This window comes from Lissotriton helveticus, chromosome 5_1 (genome assembly GCF_964261635.1).
Source record: "Lissotriton helveticus chromosome 5_1, aLisHel1.1, whole genome shotgun sequence".
Lineage (NCBI taxonomy): Eukaryota > Metazoa > Chordata > Amphibia > Caudata > Salamandridae > Lissotriton > Lissotriton helveticus.
In genome coordinates this window covers 1,647,874,292-1,647,893,061 of record NC_136065.1, presented here as the reverse complement: position 1 = coordinate 1,647,893,061, position 18,770 = coordinate 1,647,874,292, and the positions used below count along the sequence as shown (strand labels likewise).

Here is an 18,770-nt window from a genome sequence, read left to right as displayed (position 1 = left end):
ACTCCGCGTAGCTCCGCGGAGCCCCACTACGCCCACTACGACCAGGGTTAGTTAGAAGGCCAGGAGTGAGGGAAAGGCAATCCTCTGGACACTTCATGAAAGATCTAATTTCAATTAAGCACAAAACACTTCCCTTAATTTGACATAATTGCCAAAATGGAATAGTCAGTTGGGCCCTTCTAGTGGATTATGGCTGTGTCTTGAAAGAGAGTGTAATTGTACTACGAGACATGCCCACCTTCAAAAGAGTGTCTGATGGCGTTCCGACGAAGGTGGGATTCGAACCCACGCGTGCAGAGCACAATGGATTAGCAGTCCATCGCCTTAACCACTCGGCCACCTCGTCTGCCTTAGGTGACTATGTTTCATTTTTTAGGAAATTCTTACGATGTGCTAATTACAAATAATCATAAGTTTCTCCTAGACTGTGTCAGAACTGGCAAATATATGTGGTGTTCAATAGACAGAGCACATGATATAGCAGAATCATCAAATCTGTTCCATTAGGACTGTAGTTTTTAATAGTCATGATAACATGCTAGCATGTGAGTCGATCTTGCACAGTGAATAAGGGAGCAGTGCCAGTATCTACTTGGTCAGCTCTAGATGGCTCAACTGGGGAGATATGAGAACAGTGAGCTCCAGTGGCGCAATCGGTTAGCGCGCGGTACTTATACAGCAGTACTTGCATTGAGGCATGCTGAGGTTGTAAGTTCGAGCCTCACCTGGAGCAGCTTACTGGTTTTTCATAAACCATTTCACTAAAAGTAAAGATTAAACTCAGGGGAAAGACGGCCCTTGCTAGAGAGTTTTTACTTCTTTTCAGGATCTGCGTGTCCGACTCTTCCAGGTGCAAATATCACAATACTATTCGATGCTCCTTATAAACATTCCATGATGTGCCGTCTTGCATAGCATGCAAACACCACATCAGTGCATTTAAAAATACATTTGTTGAATAATAAATATGATGAAAACATTGTTGTCACGGGATAACCATATACTGAGGAGCTGCAAACAGTGCTGTATCAGCTACTTACAATAAAATTTAACTGAAAGACATATCAAAAGAAGAGCGTCATCATATTAATGTTTCTGGTCAACATAAGATTTGCACCATAGCAGCTTATGGTGCTTTCTGCTCAGATTGTGCCTCCAATCCCACATTGATTTTTTTTATTCTTTGCAGTTTAAAAAAACAATTCATGCTCAAAGTTAACTTTTTAAAACCATTCAACCTAATATATTTATTTCTCTAACTTGTGAATGTGGTCCATGTTCTCTTTTCCTCATCCCCATCACGATACTCCTTTTCCCGAAATCAGGTTCATTTCTTTATCCAGCCCACCCATCCAAGGTCACCAAATCTATGAAGCGATTCTGCTTTTTCTCACATTCTCTCTATGTACAAGATACCTTGTATCATTTGAATGGACAGCAGGAGAGTCGGATATTTATGGTTAGTGGGGGTGGGGTTTTGAAGATTAACCTCATTTGACTAAGAGCCGGGGCATCTGGGAGGAAAAGTATTTTAAGGGGGATGAAGTTCACATCTCTTTGGTGAATTTTCTAGATCCTTATTTCATCCTTTCTGTGGATGCAGACTCAGTCGGAACAGAGGTCATAGTCCTCGCTCTGACTTTCAAAGGAACTTCAAATATGCATGGCTTATTTGGCTTTGCCCGGCGGGGTGAGAATGGCGTTTGTCAGGCGTTCGTCAGGCGATCGGAAGGGGTGAGGCGATAGTTTATGGTTCAATGGTTTTCATGAAGTCTTCTTGATACGATGAAAGCAGGAAAGGGAAGCTTGTCAATAAGCAAACTTAAGACAAGGTGTGACTCCTAGAAAGAATGACTTGGAAACAACATACAGAAACTCACATATAAAAAGGCCCTGATGAGGCTTGAACTCATGACCCCTGGTTTACAAGACCAGTGCTCTGCCACTGAGCTACAAGGCCAGCCTGCCTGCAGTATGTAAATCGCTTCATGTATTCTTACTGCGGTATGAAGATATCTATGATTTTGAGACTCTGTATGGAAATGCAGTTGCATTTGAATGTCTACATGCGTGCACAAATTGAAGAGCATGCTTAAGACACTTTTCTTGGAAGTAGGAAAAACTCCATTTTGATTTGAGAACATAAGAGTATTCACATTTATGACCATACTGATAGCTCTAGTTAGTATGTCCACAATCAGTGACAGATAGAGAACTCACTTATTAGAAGTGATCTGTCTCTGTGGGGCAGACATATGTCAACAGTCATACACTTGAGATGGCTGAAACTTTAGGAGTAAGAGCTGCTTTCTTATCAGTCTATCTATCCAAACTGGTTAGAAGTAACCCTGGGCGTCCGAATCGGCTACGCCCACGGAGTAGGCGTAGTGTTGCCTTCTACGCATTTTGCGTAGACAGCGTAGCCGGCAACACTACGCCCACTCCGTGTGCGTAGCCGATTCGGCCGCCACCCGCCTCCCTCCCGCCCTCCCCTACATACATTATTTAAGCAACTAACCTTAATAAAACAATTTTTAAAGCACTTACCATGTCCGGGGCTCTTCCGGGGCTCCCTCTTGGAATAGCGTCCCTTCCTGGATACCAATGCGCATGCGCGGCCTCCCGCGCATGGGCATTGGTATCCAGGACGACGCTATTCCAAGAGGGAGCCCCGGACGAGCCCCGGACACGGTAAGTGCTTTAAAATTGTTTTATTAAGGGTAGTTGCTTAAATAATGTATGTAGGGGAGAGCGGGAGGGAGGTGCGTAGTGGAGCTTCTCTCCCACTCCGCGGAGCTCCGCGGAGCCCCACTACACCCACTACGACCAGGGTTAGTTAGAAGGCCAGGAGTGAGGGAAAGGCATCCTCTGGACACTTCATGAAAGATCTAATTTCAATTAAGCACAAAACACTTCCCTTAATTTGACATAATTGCCAAAATGGAATAGTCAGTTGGGCCCTTCTAGTGGATTATGGCTGTGTCTTGAGAGTGTAATTGTACTACGAGACATGTACTACGAGACATGCCCACCTTCAAAAGAGTGTCTGATGGCGTTCCGACGAAGGTGGGATTCGAACCCATGCGTGCAGAGCACAATGGATTAGCAGTCCATCGCCTTAACCACTCGGCCACCTCGTCTGCCTTAGGTGACTATGTTTCATTTTTTAGGAAATTCTTACGATGTGCTAATTACAAATAATCATAAGTTTCTCCTAGACTGTGTCAGAACTGGCAAATATATGTGGTGTTCAATAGACAGAGCACATGATATAGCAGAATTATCAAATCTGTTCCATCAGGACTGTAGTTTTTAATAGTCATGATAACATGCTAGTGTTCGATCTTGCACAGTGAATAAGGGAGCAGTGCCAGTATCTACTTGGTCAGCTCTAGATGGCTCAACTGGGGAGGTATGAGAACAGTGAGCTCCAGTGGCGCAATCGGTTAGCGCGCGGTACTTATACAGCAGTACTTGCATTGAGGCATGCCGAGGTTGTGAGTTCGAGCCTCACCTGGAGCAACTTACTGGTTTTTCATAAACCATTTCACTAAAAGTAAAGATTAAACTCAGGGGAAAGACGGCCCTTGTTAGAGAGTTTTTACTTCTTTTCAGGATCTGCGTGTCCGACTCTTCCAGGTGCAAATATCACAATCCTATTCGATGCTCCTTATAAACATTCCATGATGTGCCGTCTTGCATAGCATGCAAACACCACATCAGTGCATTTAAAAATACATTTGTAGAATAATAAATATGATGAAAACATTGTTGTCACGGGATAACCATATACTGAGGAGCTGCAAACAGTGCTGTATCAGCTACTTACAGTAAAATTTAACTGAAAGACATATCAAAAGAAGAGCGTCATCATATTAATGTTTCTAGTCAACATAAGAGTTGCACCATAGCAGCTTATGGTGCTTTCTGCTCAGATTGTGCCTCCAATCCCACATTGATTTTTTTTATTCTTTGCAGTTTAAAAAAACAATTCATGCTCAAAGTTAACTTTTTAAAACCATTCAACCTAATATATTTATTTCTCTAACTTGTGAATGTGGTCCATGTTCTCTTTTCCTCATCCCCATCACGATACTCCTTTTCCCGAAATCAGGTTCACTTCTTTATCCAGCCCACCCATCCAAGCTCACCAAATCTATGAAGCGATTCTGCTTTTTCTCACATTCTCTCTATGTACAAGATACCTTGTATCATTTGAATGGACAGCAGGAGAGTCGGATATTTATGGTTAGTGGGGGTGGGGTTTTGAAGATTAACCTCATTTGACTAAGAGCCGGGGCATCTGGGAGGAAAAGTATTTTAAGGGGGATGAAGTTCACATCTCCTTGGTGAAATTTCTAGATCCTTATTTCATCCTTTCTGTGGATGCAGACTCAGTCTGAACAGAGGTCATAGTCCTCGCTCTGACTTTCTTTTTTTTTTTTTTTTTTTTTTCCCCAATTTTTTTATTATTGAAGGAAGAACAAAAAGAACCAAACATAAGAAAACACATATGTTATACATTTCCAAAGAAACAAAGTATATGAGTAGTTACAGTATTATTTAAATAAACAGCTTATATACAGAAAGACGTTAGAAGCAGAGATCTGACTATTACTAAACTTTGACAAAATAATTGTATAAAGAAATAAAGATTTACAAATAATATACAGATATTTAAGCTGGCCTCATTTTCTTTCCAATTCATTTAAATCATGATTCAAAAAAATGTAACCAGATTTTTTCCTTTTTTTGTATAACCTTAAGGCCCCTATGCCTTGCTAATGACAGTTCCATGGAGTTGATTTCCTTCATCAGAAGCCACCAATCAAAGACAGCTGGGATATCTTTAGATATCCATAATCTAGCGATGACTAACCTGGCACAAGCGAAGATGATAGTTATTAATTCTTTATAAGGACAATTTGTTTCTTGGATATCTAATAAAACCAGTTGTGCTGAGAGTGGTGGTGTGACGATTTGTTTTTTATTTAGGACTTCAGATAGTTCTTTCCAAAATGACAAGAGCGCTGGACATGAATAAAGCATATGTTCTATGCCCGCCGCTTCATGGTCACATTTCGGGCACTTAGTTTTCTTATTGACTTGATTGCCCCGTGCCCAACTAGCTATCCTCTGCGGTGTATAATAAAGTTGAGTGATAGTTCTGTACGTCTGTAATCTCAAACTAGTAGACTGCACAATCGAGTTTATGTGACGTAAAGAGTTTGAGATCTGTAAAGGATTAATATTCATACCCAATCGGAGAGACCATTTGGCAGCTATTTTCGTGTAGTCTTCGTTTTTTCCTTGTATCAAATATCCATACCCTAGACTTATTAATGATTTTACTTTATTAGAGTATAGACATTTAAGTATGTCTGATTCAGTTGCTTCCGTAATTTTCATTTTAGAAAGTAAATAGTCCCTTATCTGAATATATTTAAAGAACATACTGTCGCTTAAACTATAAATAATTTTAAGTGCTTCAAAATCTAGAAAACCATTCTGGCCATAAAAATCCCCTAGTATGTGAATGCCTTGTCTCTTCCCAAAAAAGCCTGCTCCATCAGAGAAAATGTCAGGAAACCCTGGATTATCCCATATTCTAACCTCTGCGTTATGATATGTGATTTTCCCAATTGTCATTATTTGATCCCAAATTTTCTTAATATGTTTGACTGTCTTAAATTTCACTCGCTTGAAGTAGTTTGGGTCTTGCAAGCGGTATAGGAATTGGTTACTATCCAGTCCCAACATAAAACGGTGGAAAAATAATGGAGTTTCGTTTTTTAGCAAACTTCTAATACGACCAAAAAAAGAGGCTAAAAAGTAAAACCTAAAATCAGGAAATGTTAATCCGCCCATTTCTGTTGGCAGTGTTAATAATTTCAAAGCCCTTCTCGCTTTTTTGTAAGCCCATATGAAACTGCTACATATGCCCTCCAGTTTTTTGAAGAAAATGTTATTGGGTTGCAAAGGGATGGATCTAAATAAATATAGCACCTTCGGCAGAATTTTCATTTTTACTAGATTAATACGTCCCAAAAGACTTATCGGGATCTTGTGCCATTTTTGAAGTGACTTTGCAGTTTCTTTTAGGAGAGGATCATAATTTAGTCTTATAATTTTATCAATATTGGGTGCTAATTTGATGCCTAAATACGTAGCGCTTGAACATAAGCCTTGGATAGGTACCAAAGGTTTGTAATTGGCTATTACCTGTGTTTTGCCTACATTTAGTTTGTAGCCTGAAACATGACCGTAGCTAATAGCTTCCTTTATTATTTCAGGTGTAGCTTTTGCTAAGTCTGTGGTAAATATAGCTATATCGTCTGCAAATGCAGTGATTTTCAAACTCTCTCCACCATGTACAAATGGTTGAATATTTCCTTGCTTAGTTAGTGCATTTAAGAATGGCTCCAAGGAAAGAGCGAAAAGTAAGGGAGACAGGGGACACCCTTGTCTGGTACCCCTCCCTATTACAAAACTCCTTGACTCTCTCCCCCCATAGCTGATTACAGCCTGCGGGCTGTCATATAATGATCGGACCCACTTCAGGTATTGACCCTGAATGCCTATCTTCTTTAATGCTTCCCACAGATATTCCCACCCCACTCAGTCAAATGCTTTTTCGGCATCTAACATTACCATTCCGAGTGGGGTGAGGGTAGTCGAGGCGACATCAAAGGCGGTGATTGCTGTGTTTACATGTGCCGTTGTATCTCGCCCAATCACAAAACCATGTTGTTGTGGGTTAACCAAAGTTGGCATATTGGGTGCTAAACGATTTGCTAATATCTTAGAAAAGATCTTAGCATCTGCATTGAGCAGTGAAATCGGCCGATAAGAGCCACAGTCTTCCGGTGGTTTGTTTTTTTTAAGAAAAAATACAATTTTGGCTATTTTCCATGATATAGGTACTTTTCCCAAATTATCTATAGAATCAATGACATTTTCCAACAAAGGTAATAGTTCTTCTGCGCAGACCTTATATAGTTCCATGGGCAGACTATCCTCACCAGCTGCTTTGCCAGATGGTAAGGCCAGGATCGCGGCATTTATTTCAGATTGTGTTATTTTTGAATTAAGGAGTTGCAATTTTTCCTTAACTGTATCTTTTGATGCGGGCATATATTTATCCAGATATTGTGTAATTCTTGCTCTAGAAGGAGTATTATCAGGAGTGTATAAGCTCTGATAGTAATTGACAAACTGACCTAAAATTTGTTCTGGTTGATCATATTCTTGTAAGTCGGACCCTTTAATTTTTTTGATGTCGGTTCTCGCCTTTTTATCCGCGACTTTATATGCGAGTATTTTACCTATTCTGTCTCCTCCTTCATACTGGTTTAGTTTGTATTTATGTATTTTAGAACAATATCTGTCTCTTAGCGTCTTTTTAAGAGAAGATTGCAGTTTTAATAGTTCGAATCTTGTCTCCTGGGTATTTCCATTTTGTGCCTTAGTTTCTTCGGCTAGTTTCTGTTCCAGTAATAATATATCTGAAGTAGCTTTTTGAGTTATCCTACGTTTTTCAGCATTGAGTGTGTAGATAAATTGTTGGGTAAACCCCCTTATGCTGCACTTACATGTGTCCCAAACTATATCGATTTTGGCTGAGTTAATATTGAATTCGATAAATTCTTTAATATGTTTTTTTAGGGAAGTGACAAAGCCCGAATCAGTTAATAAATATCTCGGGAAGGTAAATTGTCTTAAATCTGGTCTTGACTCACCATTCTCAAATTCTAGTAATATAGGGTTGTGATCGGAAGAGACCCTTGGGCACAGTTCAATCTTACAGTTATTCAATATACGATCAGTTGCCCACACCATATCGATTCTCGAGCAAGATCTATGGGGCGATGAGTAATATGTGTGTCCCGCTAGTTTTGGGTGTTTATGACGCCATATATCTTTTAGGTTATGCAATCTACCTAGCTCGAGAATCGCAGATCTGACCTTGCGCATCCTGTGCGGAGAGCCGTGTCCGGTAGAATCTAATTTATAATCTATTACGCAATTAAAGTCTCCCATCACTAATCTTTCTCCCTCCCATTCTAGTAACTCGATACTTAAGTATTCAAATAACTTGGGGTCATCTATATTAGGGCCATAAACCAAGCATAAAACAAACTTCTGGTGTTCAATCTGGACTTGTGCTATCGCCCACCTCCCCCGTGTATCCGATGATGTTTTTGTAGTTTCTATCGCTATTCCTTTTTGTTTTAGTATTGCCACTCCCCTAATGGAGGCACCCAAAGTTGAGCAGACCACAAGCTCATACCCCATTTGTAAGAGTAATTTCCTGTCTTGATAGCTGATATGAGTTTCAGATAAAAGAGCGAATTGAGGTTTGTACATTGCCAGTTCTTCTTGGACCAATCTCCTCTTTTGTTTGCTATTAAGGCCAGCAACATTCCAAATTAACAATTTTGTTTTGGACATAACTTACATCTAAGTTCTTTGTCTTCCCTCTGCATTAAATCTTTATTGTAACATTTCAACCTTCTGTATACAACGTCTTTCTTCCTTACAATACATTTTTCTCCTATTTTTCCCCTCCCCCTCCCTCCCTCAACCCCGGACCTTTCCTTCCCTCCCAAGTACCTTTGGGGGGAGTACCCCTCTATCCCTTGCTGCCGCTGGTATGGCAGCCTAGTGAGATGGCTAACACAGGAAAAGGCTCTACCCTCTTCTTGAAACAAAGTTATTCGTTAAATATACAAAGACCAAAAAAAAAAAAATGTGACAAAATAAAAATTATATAGCAAGAAACCATAAAGCTAAATCATTCCACCAATAATTTCAATCCATTTTTGTGCCCCTGTTGATCCAGCGTAATCTGATATTTTAAATACAAGCTTCATAGCCTTGCCAGCTGTCTCTTTTATTTCTGCCTTTCAGCTGTAAATTTTTCTAAAGCCTTGACCGCCTCTTCTTGATCTGTAAAGAAGAAAGGTCGCCCATTATTGATCACCTTAAGCCGAGCAGGCTCTTGTAGGTAAACTGTACAGTTTATAGCTTTGAAGGAGTCAATTAACTTTCTGAGCTCCCACCTTCTGTCCATTGTTTCCTTGCTTAGGTCTGACCGTACAAAAAAAGATATGTTGTCGATAAGAACCGGGCTATTGGGTTTAGCTTTAAATAACACAGCTTGTTTTAGCAAGAAATTTCCAAAGTATATCAGGATAGGTCTCGGAAATTTATTATTTTTGTTCTTTTGGAACAGAGGAAGTCTATGTACTCTCTGCAATTGAGAGTCCCAATCCCAGTCAGACAGATCACTAAACGCTTTTTGAAATAATTTTACCACATATGACCTGACGTTGGCTCCCTCTGCCCCCTCTGGTACCCCAAACAGCCTAAGGTTCTGCCTACGCGCTCTATTTTCCATGTCTTCAACCTTAGTCTCTAGTTTGGATATCCGTGTGACATGTTGTTTAATTAGCTCATCCGAGCGAGTAGATCCTTCTTCGATTCCCACGACGCGTTGTTTAAGATCTTCAATTTCTTGTGTGGCTCCCCCGAGCTTTACGCATACCTCACTCATAAAAGCTTGAATTTTGGTATTATCTTCTCTTAGTTGCAGAAAATGCTGCTGACTTTCTTGTCTTTGAGCGATAAGAGTTTGCATTATCGTGTCCATAGTAGTCAAACTTGGCTGATCTTCGATAGCTGTCCCCCCTGGAGTCTTTCCATCCAGTGGCGAATTAACACCTTCCATATTGTGAAGACTTGGTGGCTCTATATTATCTGACAATGATATATGGCTGGTTTCAGATATTTCTATTTCCATGTCGGATTGAACCACTTCCACTGCATCAATCCTGGAATCATCCGCCCCCTCTTTCTCAGCCACTACATTTGACATCATTAGTTTGGGAGCTATCTCTAATATAGTTGACTGGGAGTTTTTGGGGTTTTGCTCTTGGATCAGATCAACTGAAGAATTGGTAGTGAGACAGGGCAGGTTCGTATCCGTTATTGTACCCATAGCCATGTCTTTCTGGGTTGTATCAATTGGCGATGTGTTTCCATCTATGGTTATGTTTGCATTTGCTACAGAGCCGATATTCTCCAGCCCCGAAGACACTTTCTTGCCTCCCTTCTGATGGAAATCTTCGTCAAGGCTAACTCCAGAAAGCCTCAATGCCATATTCTTTACACCCCCTTTAGCTTGTATCCATTTTCTAAGCGGACTGTCATCAACATTGCCTTTAGTCTTTGGCGCAGTTTTGGATAAAGAGGAACTATCCTTAGTCAATGATTTGTTGAGGGCTTTTTTCAGTTTATTCCTGACTTTGCTTTTTGTTTTCCTTGAGGCTGTTTGTTTAAGATAGTTCTGTCTATTGTGGGTGATGTCTGTCTCACTATCGCCACCTTCTGACATCTCTTCATATTCAAGATTAGTTCCATCTTCATTTGCCTCAGCTTCATCTATTAGTATGTTTGTTAGATTCTGGTCTGGTAGACCATTAGATCCATTAAGGTCAATTACCAGCTGAGTAACAGATGTTGAATCATTTCCTATATTTTTGACAGTCTCTAAATTTTCTATAATTACTTCTTCAACGTTTTCTAATTGTCTGCCACTTGGTGTTGTTCTCTCACAATCTGAGTTTGTCTTATTTCCAACACAGGCACCATCTCTATTCAAAGTTTTAATCGTTTGACTGAGATTTTCCTCTGACCTCTTCTCCCCTATAACCTCGCCCTCAATCACAGGTAGTTCTGGATACTCAGTCAGGCCTGTCTGCGTATTCGATACTAACATTGAGTTGTTGGTAGTTGAACTTAGGGAAGCGTTATGGGTTACTTCACCCCTAGTAAGTGACTCTGACTCAATGTTTTGAGCGATTTTCTTATCGAGTACCCCCGGGCTATTTACATGTTTGGTGTCCTGCACCATCCTTCCTTTACCCGCTTCAGTAGATCCTGCAGCAGCTGCCGCCACTTTCCCTTTGCCATTATTTGTATTTTCTGTTACTTTGGAGTTATTCTTAGAGGTAGAAGTTGATATAGTGACAGTACCTGAGCTCTCTTGTCCTCGCTCTTGTCCTCCGTTTTTCCCGGTCCGTGCAGATCTTGTGTTCAACTTAGGCGCCATATCCGTGTCTGTTTCCTTATCGCTCAATCGTAGTCCATCCGGCGTTCTCCTCTCAGATCTAGCAGTGGCTGTGCTCAATTGTGCCACCAAAGCTCCTATTCCAGTCCAGCTAAACCGAAGAGTTTGAGCTTTAGAAGCTTTAGAAGCTCTTCTTGTCTTCAATGCCGGCAGTATCCTTCTGCTCGGGCGGCTCAGGTGATTCAGTAATTGCAGCATTCAAAACCCAAACTTCTCACTTTTGTAAAAAGCGATTATTATTGTTATTGATCAAAAAAAAAATTATAGTAGTAATGGGCAAGCAGTGATCGAACCGTGATCAAGCCGTGATCAAGTCCGCTCAGCCATCGAGTTGCTATCGCCAATAATCAGTAATCCGTTAAGAGGAACTAGCCTGTCCCCTTTTCCTCTGGTTTAACGAGAGAAAGGCGTTTTCCCTCTTCTCCGTGCAATCTCTGTCACAGACGCTGGATGACCCCTACTGACCCCTGCTGACTGCAAGTACCAGCTGGAAGCCGAAAGCTGAGGCCAGTGAGGAAATCGGGGAAATCGGCTCTGTCTTCTCCGAGCCTCACAGCGTCTCTCGATGGCACAGCTGCAATTGTAGCCGCCTCCCGCTCAGCCATGAACACACTGGCTGAAGGCGTCTCTCCTGGAGCTTCAGCTGTAAAAACTCCACATGGTCGATTACCGGTCGGTCCGACCGGCCACTGAGAGGCGGCTCCTTCCTCTACCTCCGCCCGATGACCGGAGCCCCCAGTCGTCCCACCGGGCACATCCAAAGCTGCTGCCAGCAAAGAGATCGGCTCTGCGTCCTTTCCGCGTTTTCCGCAGCTGCAGCCACTCTGCTCCAGCCGGTCGCCTATGGGTGGTCTCTTCTCTCACGCCGTCTGCCTGCTGTCAGAAAACCGTAGCTTCACCATCCAGGCTTCCCGGGACGTCAAGCACCGAAATGCCCCTTCCAGCATTGACCGGCCTCAAGTACCGGGTGAGTCACTAGCTATTTCGCATTACTGTGTCACTAATTTGGACCGAATTTTTGTTCTTCGTTGATTTTTTTAGATATTACCCTGAGGTACCGGGAAGAGCCGACCCGTGCTGCCTGTCTCACCTGGCGGCATCAACCCGCCATCTTGACTCCGCCCCCTGAGCTTCCTCAACCCCTCGCTCTGACTTTCAAAGGAACTTCAAATATGCATGGCTTATTTGGCTTTGCCCGGCAGGGCTTGCCCGGCGGGGTGAGAATGGCGTTTGTCAGGCGTTCGTCAGGTGATCGGAAGGGGTGAGGCGATAGTTTATGGTTCAATGGTTTTCATGAAGTCTTCTTGATACGATGAAAGCAGGAAAGGGAAGCTTGTCAATAAGCAAACTTAAGACAAGGTGTGACTCCTAGAAAGAATGACTTGGAAACAACATACAGAAACTCACATATAAAAAGGCCCTGATGAGGCTTGAACTCATGACCCCTGGTTTACAAGACCAGTGCTCTGCCACTGAGCTACAAGGCCAGCCTGCCTGCAGTATGTAAATCGCTTCATGTATTCTTACTGCGGTATGAAGATATCTATGATTTTGAGACTCTGTATGGAAATGCAGTTGCATTTGAATGTCTACATGCGTGCACAAATTGAAGAGCATGCTTAAGACACTTTTCTTGGAAGTAGGAAAAACTCCATTTTGATTTGAGAACATAAGAGTATTCACATTTATGACCATACTGATAGCTCTAGTTAGTATGTCCACAATCAGTGACAGATAGAGAACTCACTTATTAGAAGTGATCTGTCTCTGTGGGGCAGACATATGTCAACAGTCATACACTTGAGATGGCTGAAACTTTAGGAGTAAGAGCTGCTTTCTTATCAGTCTATCTATCCAAACTGGTTAGAAGTAACCCTGGGCGTCCGAATCGGCTACGCCCACGGAATAGGCGTAGTGTTGCCTTCTACGCATTTTGCGTAGACAGCGTAGCCAGCAACACTACGCCCACTCCGTGTGCGTAGCCGATTCGGCCGCCACCCGCCTCCCTCCCGCCCTCCCCTACATACATTATTTAAGCAACTAACCTTAATAAAAAAATTTTTAAAGCACTTACCATGTCCGGGGCTCTTCCGGGGCTCCCTCTTGGAATAGCGTCCCTTCCTGGATACCAATGCGCATGCGCGGCCTCCCGCGCATGGGCATTGGTATCCAGGACGACGCTATTCCAAGAGGGAGCCCCGGACGAGCCCCGGACACGGTAAGTGCTTTAAAATTGTTTTATTAAGGGTAGTTGCTTAAATAATGTATGTAGGGGAGAGCGGGAGGGAGGTGCGTAGTGGGGCTACGCGGAGTGCGGGAGTGGGCGTAGCTTCTCGCCCACTCCGCGTAGCTCCGCGGAGTCCCACTACGCCCACTACGACCAGGGTTAGTTAGAAGGCCAGGAGTGAGGGAAAGGCAATCCTCTGGACACTTCATGAAAGATCTAATTTCAATTAAGCACAAAACACTTCCCTTAATTTGACATAATTGCCAAAATGGAATAGTCAGTTGGGCCCTTCTAGTGGATTATGGCTGTGTCTTGAAAGAGAGTGTAATTGTACTACGAGACATGCCCACCTTCAAAAGAGTGTCTGATGGCATTCCGACGAAGGTGGGATTCGAACCCATGCTTGCAGAGCACAATGGATTAGCAGTCCATCGCCTTAACCACTCGGCCACCTCGTCTGCCTTAGGTGACTATGTTTCATTTTTTAGGAAATTCTTACGATGTGCTAATTACAAATAATCATAAGTTTCTCCTAGACTGTGTCAGAACTGGCAAATATATGTGGTGTTCAATAGACAGAGCACATGATATAGCAGAATTATCAAATCTGTTCCATTAGGACTGTAGTTTTTAATAGTCATGATAACATGCTAGCATGTGAGTCGATCTTGCACAGTGAATAAGGGAGCAGTGCCAGTATCTACTTGGTCAGCTCTAGATGGCTCAACTGGGGAGGTATGAGAACAGTGAGCTCCAGTGGCGCAATCGGTTAGCGCGCGGTACTTACACAGCAGTACTTGCATTGAGGCATGCCGAGGTTGTGAGTTTGAGCCTCACCTGGAGCAGCTTACTGGTTTTTCATAAACCATTTCACTAAAAGTAAAGTAGCTCTAGTAAAGCTAGAGAGTTTTTACTTCTTTTCAGGATCTGCGTGTCCGACTCTTCCAGGTGCAAATATCACAATCCTATTCGATGCTCCTTATAAACATTCCATGATGTGCCGTCTTGCATAGCATGCAAACACCACATCAGTGCATTTAAAAATACATTTGTAGAATAATAAATATGATGAAAACATTGTTGTCACGGGATAACCATATACTGAGGAGCTGCAAACAGTGCTGTATCAGCTACTTACAATAACATTTAACTGAAAGACATATCAAAAGAAGAGCGTCATCATATTAATGTTTCTAGTCAACATAAGAGTTGCACCATAGCAGCTTATGGTGCTTTCTGCTCAGATTGTGCCTCCAATCCCACATTGATTTTTTTTATTCTTTGCAGTTTAAAAAAACAATTCATGCTCAAAGTTAACTTTTTAAAACCATTCAACCTAATATATTTATTTCTCTAACTTGTGAATGTGGTCCATGTTCTCTTTTCCTCATCCCCATCACGATACTCCTTTTCCCGAAATCAGGTTCACTTCTTTATCCAGCCCACCCATCCAAGGTCACCAAATCTATGAAGCGATTCTGCTTTTTCTCACATTCTCTCTATGTACAAGATACCTTGTATCATTTGAATGGACAGCAGGAGAGTCGGATATTTATGGTTAGTGGGGGTGGGATTTTGAAGATTAACCTCATTTGACTAAGAGCCGGGGCATCTGGGAGGAAAAGTATTTTAAGGGGGATGAAGTTCACATCTCCTTGGTGAAATTTCTAGATCCTTATTTCATCCTTTCTGTGGATGCAGACTCAGTCGGAACAGAGGTCATAGTCCTCGCTCTGACTTTCAAAGGAACTTCAAATATGCATGGCTTATTTGGCTTTGCCCGGCGGGGTGAGAATGGCGTTTGTCAGGCGTTCGTCAGGCGATCGGAAGGGGTGAGGCGATAGTTTATGGTTCAATGGTTTTCATGAAGTCTTCTTGATACGATGAAAGCAGGAAAGGGAAGCTTGTCAATAAGCAAACTTAAGACAAGGTGTGACTCCTAGAAAGAATGACTTGGAAACAACATACAGAAACTCACATATAAAAAGGCCCTGATGAGGCTTGAACTCATGACCCCTGGTTTACAAGACCAGTGCTCTGCCACTGAGCTACAAGGCCAGCCTGCCTGCAGTATGTAAATCGCTTCATGTATTCTTACTGCGGTATGAAGATATCTATGATTTTGAGACTCTGTATGGAAATGCAGTTGCATTTGAATGTCTACATGCGTGCACAAATTGAAGAGCATGCTTAAGACACTTTTCTTGGAAGTAGGAAAAACTCCATTTTGATTTGAGAACATAAGAGTATTCACATTTATGACCATACTGATAGCTCTAGTTAGTATGTCCACAATCAATGACAGATAGAGAACTCACTTATTAGAAGTGATCTGTCTCTGTGGGGCAGACATATGTCAACAGTCATACACTTGAGATGGCTGAAACTTTAGGAGTAAGAGCTGCTTTCTTATCAGTCTATCTATCCAAACTGGTTAGAAGTAACCCTGGGCGTCCGAATCGGCTACGCCCACGGAGTAGGCGTAGTGTTGCCTTCTACGCATTTTGCGTAGACAGCGTAGCCGGCAACACTACGCCCACTCCGTGTGCGTAGCCGATTCGGCCGCCACCCGCCTCCCTCCCGCCCTCCCCTACATACATTATTTAAGCAACTAATCTTAATAAAACAATTTTTAAAGCACTTACCATGTCCGGGGCTCTTCCGGGGCTCCCTCTTGGAATAGCGTCCCTTCCTGGATACCAATGCGCATGCGCGGCCTCCCGCGCATGGGCATTGGTATCCAGGACGACGCTATTCCAAGAGGGAGCCCCGGACGAGCCCCGGACACGGTAAGTGCTTTAAAATTGTTTTATTAAGGGTAGTTGCTTAAATAATGTATCTAGGGGAGAGCGGGAGGGAGGTGCGTAGTGGGGCTACGCGGAGTGCGGGAGTGGGCGTAGCTTCTCGCCCACTCCGCGTAGCTCCGCGGAGTCCCACTACGCCCACTACGACCAGGGTTAGTTAGAAGGCCAGGAGTGAGGGAAAGGCAATCCTCTGGACACTTCATGAAAGATCTAATTTCAATTAAGCACAAAACACTTCCCTTAATTTGACATAATTGCCAAAATGGAATAGTCAGTTGGGCCCTTCTAGTGGATTATGGCTGTGTCTTGAAAGAGAGTGTAATTGTACTACGAGACATGCCCACCTTCAAAAGAGTGTCTGATGGCATTCCGACGAAGGTGGGATTCGAACCCACGCGTGCAGAGCACAATGGATTAGCAGTCCATCGCCTTAACCACTCGGCCACCTCGTCTGCCTTAGGTGACTATGTTTCATTTTTTAGGAAATTCTTACGATGTGCTAATTACAAATAATCATAAGTTTCTCCTAGACTGTGTCAGAACTGGCAAATATATGTGGTGTTCAATAGACAGAGCACATGATATAGCAGAATTATCAAATCTGTTCCATTAGGACTGTAGTTTTTAATAGTCATGATAACATGCTAGCATGTGAGTCGATCTTGCACAGTGAATAAGGGAGCAGTGCCAGTATCTACTTGGTCAGCTCTAGATGGCTCAACTGGGGAGGTATGAGAACAGTGAGCTCCAGTGGCGCAATTGGTTAGCGCGCGGTACTTACACAGCAGTACTTGCATTGAGGCATGCCGAGGTTGTGAGTTTGAGCCTCACCTGGAGCAGCTTACTGGATTTTCATAAACCATTTCACTAAAAGTAAAGTAGCTCTAGTAAAGCTAGAGAGTTTTTACTTCTTTTCAGGATCTGCGTGTCCGACTCTTCCAGGTGCAAATATCACAATCCTATTCGATGCTCCTTATAAACATTCCATGATGTGCCGTCTTGCATAGCATGCAAACACCACATCAGTGCATTTAAAAATACATTTGTAGAATAATAAATATGATGAAAACATTGTTGTCACGGGATAACCATATACTGAGGAGCTGCAAACAGTGCTGTATCAGCTACTTACAATAAAATTTAACTGAAAGACATATCAAAAGTAGAGCGTCATCATATTAATGTTTCTAGTCAACATAAGAGTTGCACCATAGCAGCTTATGGTGCTTTCTGCTCAGATTGTGCCTCCAATCCCACATTGATTTTTTTTATTCTTTGCAGTTTAAAAAAACAATTCATGCTCAAAGTTAACTTTTTAAAACCATTCAACCTAATATATTTATTTCTCTAACTTGTGAATGTGGTCCATGTTCTCTTTTCCTCATCCCCATCACGATACTCCTTTTCCCGAAATCAGGTTCACTTCTTTATCCAGCCCACCCATCCAAGGTCACCAAATCTATGAAGCGATTCTGCTTTTTCTCACATTCTCTCTATGTACAAGATACCTTGTATCATTTGAATGGACAGCAGGAGAGTCGGATATTTATGGTTAGTGGGGGTGGGGTTTTGAAGATTAACCTCATTTGACTAAGAGCCGGGGCATCTGGGAGGAAAAGTATTTTAAGGGGGATGAAGTTCACATCTCCTTGGTGAAATTTCTAGATCCTTATTTCATCCTTTCTGTGGATGCAGACTCAGTCGGAACAGAGGTCATAGTCCTCGCTCTGACTTTCAAAGGAACTTCAAATATGCATGGCTTATTTGGCTTTGCCCGGCGGGGTGAGAATGGCGTTTGTCAGGCGTTCGTCAGGCGATCGGAAGGGGTGAGGCGATAGTTTATGGTTCAATGGTTTTCATGAAATCTTCTTGATACGATGAAAGCAGGAAAGGGAAGCTTGTCAATAAGCAAACTTAAGACAAGGTGTGACTCCTAGAAAGAATGACTTGGAAACAACATACAGAAACTCACATATAAAAAGGCCCTGATGAGGCTTGAACTCATGACCCCTGGTTTACAAGACCAGTGCTCTGCCACTGAGCTACAAGGCCAGCCTGCCTGCAGTATGTAAATCGCTTCATGTATTCTTACTGCGGTATGAAGATATCTATGATTTTGAGACTCTGTATGGAAATGCAGTTGCATTTGAATGTCTACATGCGTGCACAAATTGAAGAGCATGCTTAAGACACTTTTCTTGGAAGTAGGAAAAACTCCATTTTGATTTGAGAACATAAGAGTATTCACATTTATGACCATACTGATAGCTCTAGTTAGTATGTCCACAATCAGTGACAGATAGAGAACTCACTTATTAGAAGTGATCTGTCTCTGTGGGGCAGACATATGTCAACAGTCATACACTTGAGATGGCTGAAACTTTAGGAGTAAGAGCTGCTTTCTTATCAGTCTATCTATCCAAACTGGTTAGAAGTAACCCTGGGCGTCCGAATCGGCTACGCCCACGGAATAGGCGTAGTGTTGCCTTCTACGCATTTTGCGTAGACAGCGTAGCCAGCAACATTACGCCCACTCCGTGTGCGTAGCCGATTCGGCCGCCACCCGCCTCCCTCCCGCCCTCCCCTACGTACATTATTTAAGCAACTA

At 42.5% G+C, this 18,770-nt stretch overlaps 12 non-coding genes across 12 annotated transcripts; 4 read left to right on the top strand and 8 right to left on the bottom strand.

Moving 5' to 3' along the window:
• Window positions 1-264: 264 nt before the first annotated feature.
• TRNAS-GCU (transfer RNA serine (anticodon GCU)) lies at window positions 265-346 on the bottom strand. The gene has a single exon. It is a non-coding gene; the product is annotated as a tRNA-Ser (tRNA).
• A 292-nt stretch (window positions 347-638) lies between these two features.
• TRNAI-UAU (transfer RNA isoleucine (anticodon UAU)) lies at window positions 639-733 on the top strand. Its single transcript has 2 exons — window positions 639-676; window positions 698-733. It is a non-coding gene; the product is annotated as a tRNA-Ile (tRNA).
• Window positions 734-1,888: 1,155 nt separating this feature from the next.
• Window positions 1,889-1,960, bottom strand: TRNAT-UGU (transfer RNA threonine (anticodon UGU)). Its single transcript has one exon. It is a non-coding gene; the product is annotated as a tRNA-Thr (tRNA).
• A 1,098-nt stretch (window positions 1,961-3,058) lies between these two features.
• TRNAS-GCU (transfer RNA serine (anticodon GCU)) lies at window positions 3,059-3,140 on the bottom strand. Its single transcript has one exon. It is a non-coding gene; the product is annotated as a tRNA-Ser (tRNA).
• Window positions 3,141-3,427: 287 nt separating this feature from the next.
• TRNAI-UAU (transfer RNA isoleucine (anticodon UAU)) lies at window positions 3,428-3,522 on the top strand. Its single transcript has 2 exons — window positions 3,428-3,465; window positions 3,487-3,522. It is a non-coding gene; the product is annotated as a tRNA-Ile (tRNA).
• A 9,024-nt stretch (window positions 3,523-12,546) lies between these two features.
• TRNAT-UGU (transfer RNA threonine (anticodon UGU)) lies at window positions 12,547-12,618 on the bottom strand. Its single transcript has one exon. It is a non-coding gene; the product is annotated as a tRNA-Thr (tRNA).
• A 1,116-nt stretch (window positions 12,619-13,734) lies between these two features.
• TRNAS-GCU (transfer RNA serine (anticodon GCU)) lies at window positions 13,735-13,816 on the bottom strand. Its single transcript has one exon. It is a non-coding gene; the product is annotated as a tRNA-Ser (tRNA).
• Window positions 13,817-14,108: 292 nt separating this feature from the next.
• Window positions 14,109-14,203, top strand: TRNAV-UAC (transfer RNA valine (anticodon UAC)). The gene is made up of 2 exons: window positions 14,109-14,146; window positions 14,168-14,203. It is a non-coding gene; the product is annotated as a tRNA-Val (tRNA).
• Window positions 14,204-15,344: 1,141 nt separating this feature from the next.
• On the bottom strand, window positions 15,345-15,416 carry TRNAT-UGU (transfer RNA threonine (anticodon UGU)). Its single transcript has one exon. It is a non-coding gene; the product is annotated as a tRNA-Thr (tRNA).
• Window positions 15,417-16,532: 1,116 nt separating this feature from the next.
• On the bottom strand, window positions 16,533-16,614 carry TRNAS-GCU (transfer RNA serine (anticodon GCU)). The gene has a single exon. It is a non-coding gene; the product is annotated as a tRNA-Ser (tRNA).
• Window positions 16,615-16,906: 292 nt separating this feature from the next.
• TRNAV-UAC (transfer RNA valine (anticodon UAC)) lies at window positions 16,907-17,001 on the top strand. Its single transcript has 2 exons — window positions 16,907-16,944; window positions 16,966-17,001. It is a non-coding gene; the product is annotated as a tRNA-Val (tRNA).
• A 1,141-nt stretch (window positions 17,002-18,142) lies between these two features.
• On the bottom strand, window positions 18,143-18,214 carry TRNAT-UGU (transfer RNA threonine (anticodon UGU)). Its single transcript has one exon. It is a non-coding gene; the product is annotated as a tRNA-Thr (tRNA).
• Between the last annotated feature and the right edge of the window lie 556 nt (window positions 18,215-18,770).